This window comes from Echinops telfairi, unplaced genomic scaffold (genome assembly GCF_000313985.2).
Source record: "Echinops telfairi isolate 266 unplaced genomic scaffold, ASM31398v2 ScPeMD7_60;HRSCAF=208, whole genome shotgun sequence".
Classification (NCBI taxonomy): Eukaryota; Metazoa; Chordata; class Mammalia; order Afrosoricida; family Tenrecidae; genus Echinops; species Echinops telfairi.
The window spans coordinates 20,303,468-20,318,569 of record NW_022103958.1 but is presented as its reverse complement, the minus strand read 5'-3'; the positions used below and the strand labels follow the sequence as shown (position 1 = coordinate 20,318,569).

General features: G+C 40.0%; 1 protein-coding gene and 1 non-coding gene across 3 annotated transcripts in view; both read left to right on the top strand.

Moving 5' to 3' along the window:
• Positions 1-15,102, top strand: part of ELP4 (elongator acetyltransferase complex subunit 4) — a 255,782-nt gene that overhangs the window by 142,120 nt on the left and 98,560 nt on the right. The window lies entirely within an intron of this gene.
• On the top strand, positions 9,263-9,369 carry LOC115869932. Its single transcript, XR_004046447.1, has one exon. It is a non-coding gene; the product is annotated as a U6 spliceosomal RNA (small nuclear RNA).

The window sequence follows — 15,102 nt, the reverse complement described above, 5'->3', positions numbered from 1 at the left end:
GTTGTTTTCTCCTCCAGATTGTTCATCCAGCCTGTCCTATCCAGGCAGGCCTGCGGAGACAACAACATGCATAAAAACAAGACAGAGCAAAACCAAGCAACAATGTACAACAAAACAGCAACATCTAAAGGACATTTCACACGTGATTTCAAATGTTTTTGTCCACTAGTTTCCATGCTCCTCGACCGTTTTCTTCCTCTTTCACCTATCTTTTCTCCAATCTTCTTGCTTCCTCAGGCCAATGCTCTAGAAAGATCCCAAAGGATTATCACTGTGTGATGCCAGTGAGATGGGATGCTTTATTGCAAATTAATGACAAGCTTGATTTAGTGGATTCTGGGGGGCTCTTACAAACAAATTACAATAAAACAAGTTTCAGACCCCAAAAAAAGGATACACATACTATAAATGACTTCAGAGATTTAACATGTATATATTAGCACACTAACTTGAAACATACGATTTTATGTCTTATATTTTTCTACTTTCTTCTAATTGGACTAAAATGCACATAACAAAAACCCCACCCTAACTTCTGCCCGATCTGACCCCACCACACTGAGTGGAAACACTAAGGACGTGCAACAGAGCAGCAAGGGAAGCAGAGCAATGAAGTACCCAGGGAACACCAAAAACAGACTGTGGGACCAGGGTGTGACATCCCATCAGACTGGACTGGAAAACACTCACAAAGGTCAACAAATGACCTTGAACTATTTATAGGTCTTTCTCTTTTTTTTTGTCATTGGCTTATTGTTGTTGTTGTTATATGGAGATTTTGTTATGTTGGCAGAAGTTATTAATGGTGTTCTAGTAGTGTGGAAAGGTTTTTCAGAGAACATTTGCATTGCACACCTGCAAACAGGAATAATTAAATAAAACCGTCACCCGGGCAGTGCTTCACTTGTAATCACATGTCCTCAAATGGCTTCCATATGAGCGGATGGCATTCTGTTAAGTTGACATGTAGAAGAATAAATCTGTGAGATTAGTAAAATGATCATGATATGACAGTAACTTGAGATTTCAGTGGCTTATTCGACATACAATGAACCACACGTGTGGCCAGTCTCTCTTTAAAGTTTATTTTAATGGCAATCCTCTTTCTCTCTCACTCTTTTTGGGTACATGTGATCGTTAGGAAAGATGACCGCCTGTCAACATCGTCTAGTCTTTACAGAAGCGGACTGCCATGGCTTTCTCCTGCCATGAAAGCTAGTGGGTTCCAGCCTTCAGTTGGCAGCTGAGAGCTGAGCGCTTGACCACTGTGTCTCCCAGTCTCCCTCACAGAGAGCTAGTGTGGCTCTAACAGGATTAGCTACAATAGATGAGCAATAATTATTCAGGATGGAGAGTTCAATGCACCAGCAAGATAGACCAGCTCTAAGCGATTTATCATCAACGAGGTTACTACATTACAGAAAGTAGAGTCACAGGAGTCATCGGTGTGTTTTGGTTGAGTTTATGAATGCCGGTGAGCATAAGAATTGTGTAGGGTCCTTTGAAGTTTTTATTTCATAGGGCATGTGATATATACTTTAGCACATTTTAAACACTTTTAATAACATCATCATATCTGAGCACTGGATAAGTGCACATTTTTTATTTACTGAGTATGTTTCTTAACAGGAAAACCCGGAAAACCTTGAGATGTACTACCAGTTATCACCATGGGTTAGGTTGACCCATTTTCATTCATATTTTATTAAAGAAAGTATTAGAGAATGAGGAAACATATTTCTGTCTAATTTGAATATGAGGATAAGTAAAAAAAGTATTAGGAAATATTAGTAGGGAACTTTATAAAACACAAAAAAATAGCAAAATTTGAAACTATTTTTTTTCCATATCCTCCATCTAGGTCTACACACTCTTGAAGGTAATGTGTTCATCTCTCTAGTCTTCCCCCACAGATCATGTGCTCCTCCACCTACACCACATCAGCGTGGCACATTGGGCAGCCTCCAGGGACTCAAATCATGTTCCTTGGAAAGATTCTTTGAGTCTGGGGAACAAAGAAGTCTGAGGGGTCAAGATCAGGACTGGATGAGATAAGGTTTCCCTGTGAAATTCTAGTAGGGCAGCCCCTGCTACACTCAGATAATGAGCAGGTGTATTGTTGTAATGGGACATTTTCCTTGATCCAACTTTCCTGCCCGTTTTCTCACCAATATGGTTTTCAATTTTCTTAAAACTTCTTTCTTCCTAATAAGCCCCTGTGATCATCCTATGTCCTTTGGAAAATCTATCGTGATTACCCCTTTGGAATTCCAAAAAGCAGGCTCTATAGTCTGAGCTGACCTCTCTGCCTGAAATTTAACTGATCGAGCAGATCCGTGGAAGCCACTGTATTGATTGGACCTGTTTTTGAAAGCACCCCAAGGAGACTAAGTGTATTACTGAGAGAACTTATCTACAGCCCTTTGCTGATCACAGAGACAGGTTGATGCAAATTATGTTTGTAATAAGCCCGTGCATGATGAACTGGAAACTTTTTTATTTACCTCATATTATGAGTATATTTGGAAAGCGATGCCAAAATATTTCATATGGAAAGAAAAGTCTCATTTGCAGAACTCTTAATATATCATTTTAATTTCATCAGCCAACCTTTTCATTCATACCATGGATCTTAAACTTTATTCTTTACAACATTGGGGTTTGGGTTTAAGGCCTCTTTGAAAAATGCCAGGGCATGGTTTTTCTCTCAAAACTGAAAACGTTCTCAAGCTTAAGCATGATTTATTCAGGAACAAGCATTCTAAACTAATCTGTTTCACAGACTATCTACTTTACCGACCGTGACATCCTTATCCAGGATAACATGTCCAAAGTGCATCATCCTGGCTTCTAAGGAGCAGTCGATCTTCTTCCAAGATAGATTGTTTGCTCTCCTGGTAGTCAATGGTACTCTCAATCGTCTTTGCCAAAACCTTAATTTAAGGGCATCAATTCTTCCCTCATGTTTCTTATTCATTATTTTAGGTTTTACATGCATATGCAGGGAGTAAAAATAGCCTGACTTATATCAAGTCCTCAAAATGACAGCTCTGCACTTTAATGCCTTCAAGAAGTCTTCTGCAGCAGATTGGCTCCAGGCAGTACAGTTGTGGATTCCTGGTCCAAGAGAATTGATTATGGATCCACATCCTTGACAATGTCAGCCTTTTCTCAGTTTATCATGAAGTTGTCTATTAGAGCAGTTGTGAGGATTTTTGTGTTCCTTACCTGAAGTTCTAATCCAAAACTCAGACTGTAGTCTTTGATTTTCATCAGTAAGTCCTCTTCCCTTTAGTAAGTAAGGTTGTGTTGGTTGCATATGGTAGATTTTTAATGAGCCATGTCCTCCATATAGTTCAGCCTCTTGGATTATTTGCACAGCATACAGATTGAATAAACTTGGTGAAAGAATAACCCTGACACAGCTTTCCTGATATTAAAGCAAGATGTATTCCCTTGATCTGTTTTGACAACTTCCTCTTAGTCTATGAGCGTGATTGTTTCTGGTGTTTCTAGTTTTTCAGTACCTAACACCAAAGTATGGTGGGTGGGTGTGTACATGATGTGGTAAAAGCATTGCTTTGAAAATTACTGCAGCGATGCTTCATAAGCACCACAACCTTCTTTTTTCCTATTATTGCTACTACTGCTAAAAAGTAGATGTTTATCCATCTGATTTCCTTGGCATATTCTATTTTTAATTAGATAGAAGTATTGATAATTTATAATTAGATAGAAGTAAAATTTATAATTAGATAGAAGTAAAAAGAGAGATTACGAAAGACTGAATGGACAATTTTTACCCCTAGGAGTCAAGAAAAAGTAAAGTGATAATACATTGAATCACTTTTTTTTAATGATTTGTTAAACATAATATAGAACAGCGGTAGTACTGTGGCCCTGGGGAACTTCATGAGTGATGATGAGGATCACCATCTTCACCAACAGTAGCGTAATGGTTTTCCTCAAGTGTGGGATACCGGAGCGCATGATTTCTTCAGCTATTGTTTCTTCTCCTGTACAATGGAAGCAGTAGCATCAGACCCTGTCTAACTCAAGGGCAGGTAGTATCCAAGATCAGCTCAGAACTAGTTCCCATGAGGTAGAAGTCAGACATACCTCTACTTCCCAACCTTTGTATTAATTCTGGCACTCACCCTCGCTCCCATGCCACGCTCTACTTCTCTGCTTAAAAACGCACTGCCACTGAGTCTATTCAGACTCACAACAACCTATTGGGCAGAGGAGAACTGGCCCTGTGGGTTTCTAAGACTGTCAATTTTACAGGATTAGAAAGTCTCATCTTTCTCCCTTGGAGTACCTGGTAGTTTTGAACTGCTGACCTTTTGGTTAACAGTCCAATGTGTAACCTACTACACCTCCCTCTAAAAATCACAAACTCACTGCCATCTAATTGATTCTGATTTATAGTGACCTCGTGGAGCAGCTGGTGGTTTCGAACCACTGACCTTGAGGGTAGTACCCCAATGCATAACCAGTGCTCTGCCAAGACTCCCAGTATATCACCAGGGCTCCCACTACACTCTCAGGGCTTCATAATTCATGACGATAGGCTCAGAGACTTTATAGACCACACTTACCATTAAGTGGTTTATTAAGGATACAACCCAGGGTCAGAACTAAGACACTACCACTCAGGATCCAGGCAGCTTGTAGGCAAAGTCTGAAGCCTCATGCAAAGTGTAAAGCAGGTCTCTCAGTTCACGCTTTGCCTTACAAGCAAGCCGACCCTACTCCCTACCATGCACACCCTTTCTCTGCCCCCTCTAGACAGACTCCTTTCCCCTTACCCCTCCCAGGTCAGACTCCTTTGCCTTGGGCCTTCCTGCCAGGTTATAGCCTTTACAGCTTTTTTAGGACCTTCCTTGCCTCCTCTTCTGTTTTCTCTCTTGCCTTTTCTCCTTTCTACTTGTCACCAATTTTAGTACATGGTGCTCCCACTAGAGCCACAAACTGACCAATACCCTCTCAGTAGGCCAGAGACACTTCATTTGTAAAGTAGGCTCTGGTAACTTCAGCTATATAGTCTATACTAACTTTATTTGCATAGTATATTGATTAATCCCTACAGGCATGTTCCCATCTCCCTGCAGGCTGAAGCAAAAGAGCAGAAGGAACTGTTAATCCTTTGGGATAGAAAATTAGAGCTAAAGTAATGTTTCCAGTTTTGTTGTTGTTGCTGTTGTTGTTTTTTAATCAAAGCAGAAGACCACACAAAGAAATTGATCTTACTGCACCCATACAGTGTTAAAGTCATGATGGGGGCACTGCGGGAAACACAAACTCAACACGCCTTGGCAATCAGATGGCGAAAGACGCCTTCTTTCAGTACTACGGTTGTGTTCATTGCATTTGGGGGCCTTCCCAGAACAAAGGCCCAGTGAAAAGGGAACCTTCTGGGCCAGTTAAATCCAAAGCATCAAAGGCAGCTCAGAAGGTTATGGCCATTGTTTTTTGTGGTGGTCTTGACATATTTTCTCAAACAACACAAAATGATCACAGGGGTTGATTATGAAGAAGTTTTCAGAAAATGGAAAATTGCATTGGTGAGAAAACAAGAAAGTTGTGCCAGGGAATTTTTTTTTTAACAACAATGCACCTGCTCATTCTTCAAGGATAAGCAAGGCTTTCATCGGAAGCCTTACACCAGCCACTCTCTAGCCCTGGTCTCACTGTTTACTCTCATAATTAAAGTGTAGAAGGTATAAAGAACTGCGTTTAAATAGTTTCTTCCTTTAAAAGACTGTAGTCATTCTCTTTGAGTTGAGTTTAGACTGAGATTTTTCCTTACTTAGAAAAACAGAAACATTCAATCTGACCAAACAAAAAAAGATTTCTATGAACTCTACCTTTTAGATATGTTTCGAATTGAACCAGTTCTTAACTGGCTCAATGGCAGTGGATCTGGCTTTTGGCTGATCATATCCAATGCTTCCTCCACATTCAAGCAATCATCACGCTTTCCCTGGATATTCAGAAGAAACTACAAACAGTTTCCATTGAGTTCATTACAACTCATGGCAGCTGCAAGTTCAAGTTGATGCTAAAGAAAACTAAAGCATGTGCATGAGAGCCAAGATACAAATGATCAACTCCCACCTTAAGGTTGCAATATTGTCCATAGAACAGATTGGATATGCTACCTCTCAAGAACATCAGAATTGGACGGAGTCTCATTAACAACCTGGGATATGCAAATGATACAACCTGCTTGCTGAATGAAAAAAAGAACCTGAAGCACCTACTGATTCCTTGGCACCCAATGTTCTGTTGCGTTGATGAAGATCAAAGAGTCTAGTCTTCACTGTGAATTACACCACCTCAATGTAAAGAAGCCCAAAATCCTCACAACTGACCAATAGACCACATCAGGATAAACGGAGAAAAGATTGACGCTGTTAAGGATTTTGTTTTACCTTGAGCCACAATCAATGTCCATGAAAGCAACATTTAAGAAATTAAGTGGCATTCTACATTGGGTAACTCCATTGCACAAGACTTCTTGAAAGTATTAAAAGGTAAAGATGACACTTTGAGAGCTAAAATGCACCTGACCCAAGCCATGGTATTTTGAATCACCTCATATGCATGAGAGAGCTGGACAATGAATAAGGAAGAACAAAGAAAAATCAGTGTATTTGAATTATGGTGGGGGGGGGGCGCAAATATTGAAGTACTGTAGACTGCTAGAGGAACACACAAACCTGTCTTACAGGAAGTATAGCTAGAATGCATGTTATAAATGAGGATGGCAAAACTCCAGGGCACACATTTGGTGCATGTCATGAGGAGTGGCCAGTCCTGGAAAAGACTAGTGTGCTCGATAAAGGAGAGGGTCACAGAAAATGAGGAAGACCTTCCAGGAGTGGATTGACACAGTGGCTGCAACAATGAGCTCAAACATAACAATATGTGTGAGGTCGGTGGAGGAACAGGCAGGGCTTCATACTGTTATGCGTAGGGTTGGTATGAATCAGAGGTATTTCCCCAGGACCTGTTAACAATGTTCTGTTGTACGCCTAGTTGAAACTACTCACAAAATCATCTATAGAAAGTTAAAGTGCAAAATTGTTAAGGAAAGATTCAAATACATATTCATAAATAAATACATATTAAATACATATTTATTTAATGCAAAATGATAATGTTGGACTGAGGCTCTTGGATAGGAATTTTTAAAACTCAGTTAAAAATATAATGAATTTATTCTGAGAAGCTCAGCTCTTCCCAAGATGTATAGTTTTGATGTATTAATTAGTTGATGGATCAGAAAACATGCAACAAGATCATATGCTTATTAACCTGTAGTTACACTTTTTGACGGAACCTGTAAATGTCAGTGCCTCCTGCCTCATTAATCACCACCAGAATTAACCAGTTAGTGACATGGTGTTTTGCACAAATTCACACTCACAGTATTTTGTGTCATGAGGGGAATTGCAGAGAGAATTCTAATAAAATTTCAAGCTTTCCTCCTTCTGGAAAGCATATGTCATACTGAGAAGAAAGAAATATTTTGAAAAATTCATCTAGAAGCCCAATATAGATATGCACAGTGTGTTACACAAGGAGCCCTGGGGGCATAGGGGCTCCAAGTTGGCCTGCAATCCACAAGGTCAGCAGTTTGAAACCACAGCCCCTCTAAGAAAGAAAGACGGGACTGTCTTTCCCCTAAAGAGTTAGTCTCAGAAACTCAAAGAGGCAGTTCTACCTGTCTTACCGGTTGCGATGAGTTGGAATTGACTCAATGGCAGTGAGTTTGATTCTGTTTTGTTTTTCAGTGTGCTACATTGGGAAAGGGGTTGTCAGGGAGGGCAGCAGAAGTAGGCTTTTGATTTGTAAGGTATACCAACTTTACATCAGTTATACCACCTAGAATCCTTTGTAAGCACGAGTACTACACTGTATATTACTTAGTGTAAATCAACTTAGAAACATATGTGTATGACTGCCATGTATAAAGTTGTCGTGTAATGGTAAAAATGATTTGCACACAATTCCTAATCAGACCCACCCAGCAGTACTGTCGAAGGAAGGCCTGGCGATCTGCTTCCATTAAGGCTAAAGCCACCAAAACACCATGATATCATTCTAAACCATTTGGACAGAATCGAACTCAGTGGCAAAAGCTTTGTTTGGGGAGGAAGGGGAGCTTGATAGTGCAGACAGTTAAGCTGCTAAGCAAATGGTTTGAGGCTCAAGTACACTCAGAAACATCTTGGAAGAAAGCCCTGGTTCTCCACCTCTGAAAAATCAGCCATTGAAAACTGTGTGGAGCACAATTCTAATCTGACAAACATGGGTCAGATTCGTCAGTCAGCATTGACTCGATGCCAGCTAATGCTTCTAAAGTGAATGGTAAAGCACCCCTCTTGCACCAGAAAAGTTAATATAATAGTAAAACAGATTAGACAAAACCACAAGTTACCAACACAAATAAAATATTCTAAGCACCAATGGGGAGCACAAAAATTTATGGGGTTGCTACAACTGCTGAAAACAAATTTGGTTAAGTTTGGAAGAAGGGATTACATTTGTGATGGGTCTCCAAGAACCTAGAAAAAAAGTCGATCCATGAGGATATGGATCAAATACGTGGAAAAGAACATTTAATTTATAAGTTGTTGTAAGGTGCCGTTGAGTTAGTTCTGACTCACAGCAACCCTGTATACAAACAAAAAGAAATGCCACCTGGTCTCACACCAACCTCTCAATTATATTTATGTTTCAGCCAATTATTGCAGCCACTGTGTCAATACATCTTGTGGAGGGCCCTCCTCTTTTTTGCCACCCTTCTACTTTATCAAGCACGATGTCCTTTCACAGAAACTGGTCTCTCCTGATAACATGTCCATAGGACGTGAGACAGAGTCTCGCCATCCTTGCTTCTGAGGGGCATTCTAGCTGTACTTCTTTTTTTTTTGAGTGAGGCAGTGAGAGAGTGAGACAGTGAGTGAGTGAGGCAGTGAGAGTGAGGCAGTGAGTGATTGTCAGTGAGTAAGAGAGTGAGGCAGTGAGTGAGTGAGTGAGTGAGTGAGTGAGTGAGTGAGTGAGTGGGTGGGTGAGTAAGTGAGGCAGTGAGTGAGTGAGAGTGAGTCAGTGAGGCAGTGAGTGAGTGAGACAGTGAGACAGTGAGAGAGAGAGAGAGTGAGGCAGTGAGTGAGAGAGTGAGTCAGTCCTAGCTGTACTTCTTCTAAGACAGATTTGTTTGTTCTTTTGAGTGTATCAAAATTAGCATACAGTGCTCACTTATGCAGCACAGATACTAAAATTAGAACGATCCAGAGAAGATTAGCATGGCCCCTGAGCAAGGATGACATACAAATTTATGAAGCATTCCATATTTTTTGTCAGTAGATTCCCCTCTATGATAAAGGTTGGACCTGATCTGGTTTCCAGAATTTTTTGTATTTTTGGTCTGTATTGTGTTGTTTGGTTTTTGTTTGTTCATATTACAGTGTACCTCAGAGGTGTCATGTCAATGGAGGTTACCTTCTTGAAGCTGTGTCATATGCTTTTTGGTTTTTCGGTATGATGAACTTATAGAGACAGCAAGTCGAATAAGGGGGAGTGGGGAAGTGAGTACCGTGGTGATTGGGGCCATAAAAGGGAGACAATGTCAAGGAATCCATGTAGAAAAAGAATGTTTGGAAACTGATTGTGGTACCACTAGTACAATTCTATTCAATGTAATTGAAATATAGAATGATATGATATATGAGGGGTACCCCCCAAAAATGGAATAAAGCTCCGCTGGACAGAGTTTGTGTAGGATGAATTTTTCCCACTAGGTGAGCAACTTGCAACTCACTATTTGAGTTAGTGCACCCAGTGGTACTGCCTGGGAAGGTTCTCTGTGGTTATAGTGACTGTTTTCATAAAGGCAGTTTTGTTCAAACCTCGTTTTTTTGATGACCGATTTAAGAAAACAGTGTGTTGCTGAGAAATTTTTTTCCTGCTCAGGAAAAAAATGCTGCTGAAATTTTTGTGATGTTGAACACAGCTTACAAGGAAAAACTCAAGTGTATGAGTGGTTTTCTCATTTCAAAAAAGGTAAAATGCCAATTGATGACAAACCTCGTTCTGGACATCCGTCAACTTCCCAGACAGACAAAAAGATCAGCTCCTAGTGCATTTGGAGTTCCTCCCACCAGGATCAAGCTTTTTATTTGAAGGTTCTGAAAAGATGGCATGACAGTGTGCGACAAAAGCAGACCTGACTTGTGGCAGACTGGTTTTGCCACCATGACGATGCACCTGCTAATGCAGCCAACTCAGTGCACCAGTTTTTGGCAAAAACAACATGCCTCTCTTGCCCCTCTCACCTGATGCACCTGTCTTCACGCCTTTCAACTTCGTTTTGTTTCCAAACGAAGACTAGAAGATTTGAAAAAAACAAGGAGGTACTGTCAGCCATCCAAACAGATGAGTTTGAAAAATGTTTCCAAGAATGGAATCACAGATTTGACAAATGTATTAAGTGTAATGGAAAGTACTTTGAAGGTGATATGATTGTTGTGTTTAAAAGAATTTAAATATATAGCTTTGAAAAAATAATTGTTTTGGGGGGGGCGGATAGCCCCTCATATGTATTAATTCCCAATTAATAATATTTTTTAAAGCTGTATAGCCTTTAAAAATTAGCATAGAGTTTTAGCCAGGCTGAAGCACTTAAAATTGTCTTACTATTGGAGAAGGCTATTGGTCAGGGGAGTGAGACCAGGGGTGCTAACACAAGATCATGTTTTGAACTTTCCAATCAAATTATTTTAAACATCTTTCATACACTGTGCCATCCAAATGAGCTCACACCTAGGTAGAAATTAACCCTTTCAGACCATTTTATGAGGCGTGGACCTCATCTAGAATAATCACCATGACACCAGAATCTTGACTCTGGAGGTTCACTCGGGTTAAATATCAGTGTAGGAAAATGAAATCCATTTTAAGACTTGAATTTGGCATTTGATTCCAAGATTTGTTGGTTTACAAAAGCAGTTAATGTATTACACAAAGTCTCATACTAAAATGTTTTTCTTTTCTCCGTAACTAGAAATGAATATGCCTCTTCTAGGGTGACTATGTAATTCATTGTCCAAAGCAGGACTATAATGAGTTAAAGAAAGAGCTATGAATGAGCACTGGACAACAGCAGTCAATCAGGGTATGCCCGCATGGCTGAGAGAACCGATCTGGTACAGTCTGGAGCCTCCTTGGGCTCCCACATTGTTCTTGCCCCAGGTGGTCTGCTCCACCAGGGGATGTCTGCTTCCTTCCTGAGGGCTAATCCAGCTCTGCCTGTCAGGGTCAGCAATGGCCGCAGAAGAGGTGGCTTTCTGCCTGTCCAGCAGCAGAGCTCTCTCATTGATCTCCCTGGTGGCCACATTCTCAGTATTCTGTAGCTCAAAGCTGTACTTTCTCTTCTTGTTGCAGTCCTGAGATAAAAGGAGTGAGGGGGACGGTTTAATTCCCTCTTTTTTGTGGGGGGGAAATAATTTCTAGCTTTAATTGGGAGCTGAAGACGAATCACCCATTTACATAGTCCTAGGATCTTTTCTGAGCGACACCAATAAAGACCCGCCCACCCCCACCCCTGGGAATGCTAGCTTGGGGTGTTATCCTGTGTGATGGTATTGGCTTGTTTTGGGGGTTTGTGGTTTGTTTGTTTGCTCTTCAAGATTGAGCAGTACAAAGGTTATTACACTAGGGAAAAAATCTTACTCCTAATGACAAAAACATATTTTGCTTATTGACAAATGCCCTTGTCCTTGTTTACACTGTGGATCAGACAGTTTTCCATATGTCCTCCTAATGATCTCCTCTTGTCTCTTTGGTATCCAGACTCTAAATTCTACCCGTCCTCTGACAGCCTATATATTCCTGCTTCACTTTCTCTGAGTGTTCCTCCTTTTCTCCCTTAAAAGTGTAATTTTAAAAATAGCAGCTACAATAGCCAAGACTTCATGACAGCCGACAGGGTGCTAGGCACTACACAAATTACTTTACCCATACTAACTCACTACATTCTTAACACCAACCCGGTAAGATTACATTAATCTCTATTCTTCCTATGTGACGTACGATAGTGCCTTAAGAGTCACACAACTAACAAGTGATGGGGCCAGGTTTCTAACCTTCTGCCTAACTAAGGATGCATGTATTCTTAGCCACTAACTCATAGTTCTCAACCTCCTTGTGGTCCTACACTCTCTGACTCCCTCTTGCACTGTCTGCCCTACCCCATCAAGCTTTTACTGGGTAACCTAGCATCAGCAACTAAAACCTTGCCATCTGGATGGTCTCTCTTTTTATGGCATTGACATTGTAAACATTAAAGGGCTCACCAGCTCGATTTTAAAATAACTGTAAAGAGGGAACAAAAGTGAACATTGTTTTCTAAAAACTTTCAAAAGCAATGCATCTCTATAGTGTGCCAATAAACATCCAATGATATTATGAACAATTGTCATGTATGTTTTAATAAAGAGAGCCATTACAAAGATGGGGGGACTATGCAGCCATTTTAGCAGAGCTATTGACAAATCTAAAAGAGATTGTAAAGGAAGAGCTGATAATACTGTGCTTGATATTTACCAGGATATGATGGATGAAGAAGGAAGAACCATGGATTACTCTTAAGGCTGGTCCATTAATAAAGAGTCATAAGTGCTTGTTTATTTGTGTATTTGCCTTCCCCACCAGCTGCTAGAATTAGAAAGATACAGAAGCCACCAGTCTGGTAATTCTACCTTGATGACAATTCTACTTCAGGATGATTTTCTTCCTTGTCCCTGTTGGCCCACTTGGAATCCTACATCCCAAATCCCACCTGCTCTCCAAGCCCAACCTGACAGCTGCAACTCACAGTGATCTCTCTCTCTCTCTCTCTCTCTCTCTCTCTCTCTCTCTGCTCCAATTATTTGTACTTAGGAAGTTAGCACCTTGGTATCTCTTGTTCAGATCTGTCACTTTGGGACAATACTAAATAGCACTTATCTCAATTTGATTAACTATTTATAAGACTCTCTACCATGTGCCGGGGAAAGGGTTGTGATAATTTATATTCGTATCCTCACAAAAGGCCCGATACATAGTCTAATAGGGAAAACTGACATGTAAACAAATAACTGAAATAGAGATTTATTGGTACAAAAATGAGATAACTGTAGGTATGAAATACAATATAAAGACAAGTAATTGGGCAATTAATTCAGGGAGTTTTTGATCCACAGTCAAGGAAAACTAAAGAAAGAAGTTATTCAAGTTCATCTTGAAAGTCATTTGGATTATAAAATATATGTATACTTATCACTTTCTGTTTAGATTGTGCATATGTTGACATTTATATTGTTCGTTACACTCTAAGTTCCTTGAAGTCAGGAATGATATGTTCTAAGTCTTCATTTCATTCATAGTGTCAAATATATTTTAATGAATGCGTACATCCAATACTATCCAATTATTTTATTTATATTTCTTTTTCTTCCCTCTCCTCCCTCTAAAGTCCAAGCTAGTCAGCAAAACTTCATTTTACTTTATATACCAATTCATGTGCTAAAATATTGGCCATGTAATATAATTTCAGAACAATTGAATTTGCACATACATGTATAGTTTCTTTTTGTGCCATAACTCTTGTAAGTAAGTACTGAAATTGTTGCTCTGTAACTCAGTAGGAGCTCTTGTGACATCTTATGTAATAGTGATGAAATTAAAAGCCTGGCATGTTTTTTGTTTGTGTGTGTACAGCTTATGGGAAACTTTCAAGTTAATTTTTTCCAGGAATTTCCAAAATCTGAGGTTTCAAACTTAAAAATACACCTTAAGAGCTATGTTGAATGACCAGGCTCTCAAAGTAACAACTTGACAACTTGAGTCTGTCTTGAATTTTATTCCAGGAAAAAATAAAATGCGTTCAAGATTTTCTAGATTTCCTGGGATGCCAATGAGTGAATCTTCTACCAATGTAAACTGAGTGGCCCTTCTTTCAGGGAGTATTCAGGGCAGTCACTATCAAAATTCCAACAGAATTGTTTTTGGAACATTATAAGGAAAGGCAAAGAGGTGATAAGGCAAACGTCAAGAGAAGCAAGTCTAGAAGACTCTTAGTGACAGATATAAAGACTTGTGATCCTGATGCAGTGATGGATAAGTGAGCAATGGCACAGAAAAGGGCCCAGAGAAACCCCACCTGATTTCTGACAAACGTAACACTGAAGTGCATGGGGGAAAGGATCATTTTCCCCCCCAAAAAAGGTGCTTCAACTGATAGCTTTATGAAAAGAATCATTTAATCTTCACACCATAAACCAAAATTAATTCTAAGTGTATTGCGATCTAAATGTGAAACATACACGACTTAAGTCAAAAGGATGGCTACTCCAGTTTCCGGTCATCCATGCACGGGTTTATTCCACACAGAATATGGTTAAGCATGGCTCGCTCGGTCATCAGTGCATGGCGGCAGACAAGTTCTCTCGGTAATGCACTTGTCTTAGTTTCCTTAGGGTGCCTTCAAAATTAAGACTTTTGGTACCATGGGAGGGAAAAAATTACTTGGATATCAGGGCTAATATCAAGCCTCTGAAATCATTAAAGCTTTGCAATAGATTTGCAGAAATGCTGAACCATAAAACAAGTTTTAGATGCATCAAGCATCTTAAGAACGGTCAAAAGTATTTCAAAGGTGAATTCCAGTATTAGTGGCCAAATCAAGGATAAAGCGGCTTTGGTTTTTGTTTGTTTGGGTTTTTGGGTTTTTTTGGGGGGTGGGGTTGGGGGGGGTGTCTTTTTTGAGATTCCAAATGGGTAATCTTGGTAGATTTTTCCAAAGGACACAGGATGATCAGGAGAGGTTCTTATGAAAAATTGTTTTATAAAAATGGAAAGCAGCATTGGTCAGACAAAGGTCAGGAGAGTGGTGCTGAGGAATTGTTTTCCCATCGTCACAGTGCGCCTGCATCTTCTCCCAGGGGAGCAAGGGCTGCTCTCGGAGAAGGTGACTGGGAAACATTCTCTCCTACCTGGCTGTTCTGCTGCCCCTTCAGATATCTTTTCGTTCCCAACCTCAACAAACATGTA